This window comes from Montipora foliosa, chromosome 1 (genome assembly GCF_036669935.1).
Source record: "Montipora foliosa isolate CH-2021 chromosome 1, ASM3666993v2, whole genome shotgun sequence".
NCBI lineage: Eukaryota > Metazoa > Cnidaria > Anthozoa > Scleractinia > Acroporidae > Montipora > Montipora foliosa.
In genome coordinates, this window is record NC_090869.1 from 52,491,057 (window position 1) to 52,493,550 (window position 2,494).

The 2,494-nt window shown below is 37.6% G+C and overlaps 1 protein-coding gene across 1 annotated transcript in view; it reads left to right on the forward strand.

Annotated features, from left to right (window-relative positions):
• The first annotated feature begins 1,099 nt into the window (after positions 1-1,099).
• Positions 1,100-2,494, forward strand: part of LOC138000817 (tetratricopeptide repeat protein 28-like) — a 13,366-nt gene continuing 11,971 nt past the window's right edge. Inside the window, exon 1 of the mRNA XM_068847480.1 lies at positions 1,100-1,196. The gene's annotated coding sequence lies outside the window, so the exon portion shown is untranslated. The remainder of the gene's footprint in view (positions 1,197-2,494) is intronic.

Genomic DNA, 2,494 nt, shown 5'->3' on the forward strand with positions numbered 1-2,494 from the left:
TTTTGTACCCCATATGAACCATGTGAGCGTTAGCCCTACTAATCGAAATGGACCCACACAACGACGGAGAAAAACTCTGACCAGGGTGGGAATTGAACCCACGACCTTCGGGATAGATCACCGCTGCTCTACCGACTGAAATACAAGGTCAGACATGGAAGGGTTACGTTTTTACAAACGATGGCCGTGTAGCATACACATTTCAACAGACTTAACTAATTAGAGAGTAATTTGAAGTGCTAGTTTTGTACCCCATATGAACCATGTGAGCGTTAGCCCTACTAATGGAAATGGGCCCACACAAGGACAGATAAAAACTCTGAAATATAAGTGCTACACGGCCGTCGTTTGTCAAAACGTAACCCTTCATTGTTCTGTTTCCAAATTCACTGTTACGTTACCTATTGTCATTAATGTGCCAACCAGACCTCTATCGGCTGTTGAAACAAAATATTCTTTTGTTCTGTGGTTAGCAAAATTTAAACAACAAAACAAAGTCTCCTATAGGAAGGGTTAAAAATGCGTCTACGTTTCGAGACTGAGCGGACTGAGGGGAAAGAGGTCGAGAAAAGTGGACTCATTTTAATCCCTCCTGTTCTATGTTTTGTCATTAATTGATAATAGGCCTTTGTGTCGTACAATTAAGGGAGAAATCGAGCTCGAAATTTCAAATAGGCCTCGCAGGGCCTATTTTGAAATTACTCGCCCGATTACTCTCTGAATTGTACTCCACTCAGTCCTATTTCCATTACTAATCAAAGTAGGCAGGTGTGGTTTGCTAAAATTGATAAAAAAAAAACTAAAAATTGACAATTATTTTTCGCACCGCAGGTATGGGTGAAAATACACAAGTGAAGATACACAAGGAAAATACTGTTCACAGGATGTACCAGTAGTTTTGGATTAGTTTAATACCCACAATTCCACGTTGCACAAAGTAACTTAACAGTCAACTGAAAAAAGATGAATACATATGAATACACTATACAAATAAACAAATTGGGAAATGTTGTTATTAAACCACAGTCAATGATTGACAGGCAAATGTTGACCCGTTGCTAAGGAAGTCCTAAAGTGGACTTTTACCTTTGACAGCAATTACTACTATACGGCAATCAATACTTTAAGTCAACTCAGCCTTTGGCAACCACCATTAGAAGTTGAATACATTGTCTCTTTGCAAGCAGACACGTGAGGTAAGTGGAATGATTTCAGTTCTATGATCAGAGAAAGGCTTGTTCTTAAAATATAATACGCTGGCGTGAAGTGTCGTCGTTTTTGCATATTCTTGCATCGCTTCAATGCTTCTTGAATCTCGAAACCAATTCAGGAAACCTATACTGTGTCTGATAGCTTATAATCTGGCGTAATCGAACCAGTTGGGATCGTAAGAATTCTTTAAGCAAGCAAATCCATATATATTGATTCGAAAAAGCGGTAATAAATGAGTACCCAGTGCTAGAGCATGGAAATTAATAACTCAGTTCTAGCTTAATTCTTCTGGTAGACTATTGTTGTTCGGCTCCTGCGCGCGAAAGTGTAATCGTTTTTACTATTCAATTAAGATCATGTGAAACGTGATCGAGAATTAAAGTAAAATCATACATTTGTGAATAAACAAAAAGTACTTCTCAAAAGGAGCCAAATGTCCTTCATGATATCATTGAAGCACCCAACCATGTTTGATTTATCTCTGGTGGTATTTATTAGCTGAAACCCTTTTGTCCCTCGGTCAAAAAGAAATACTAAACCCCAACTGTTTCACTATGACATATTTAACCACCCTGAAGAGGAAGAACTCCTAAATGTATTACAGTAAAAGTAATGTCGATGGTAACACTTCTCACGACATTATTACTGATGATTTAAGTAGCCGCGGGGCTTTCCAGCTTTACAATGGATAAAAAAATTTAAACCCAAACACTGAACATTAACTGGGACTTGTAATCGAAAACGTATTGAACGACAAGATATTACAATCTCTTTAATTCTGCTGTATTTTTCACATTATTCCAACACAATTTAGGCTAACCTGACAGCACCTGATAATTTGTGAAACTCAATGAATTTTGTCACACGTACGGACAACACTTTTCATTTCTAAACGGTCCATTGACGAACGGTGATTTGATCGAAAGGGCAAATTTTCGAAACCAGATTGATACTCCAGCTACAGAAATCTTACTTCCCGAATAAACCTTTGATGTTTTACTTCGTTATTAAGGGAAACATGTTTAGACCAAAGGTCTTACAATAACACTATGTCCACGTCACGTTAATGAATTATTTTTAAAAACCTCATTCCAACGATCCATGTTTTCTCCTCCTAACTGAGTTGTTTGCTTTTGTTTTTGATCTTTCAAACCATTTTCAGCCAAACTAATTGTAGGCAAAGGAAATTATTTATATTGATTGTCTTTTGTTTACCATCACAGTTTTTCTTAGTACCCTTAAGTAATGCGCAAGACAATGGAAACCCTAACCCTCCGTCCCG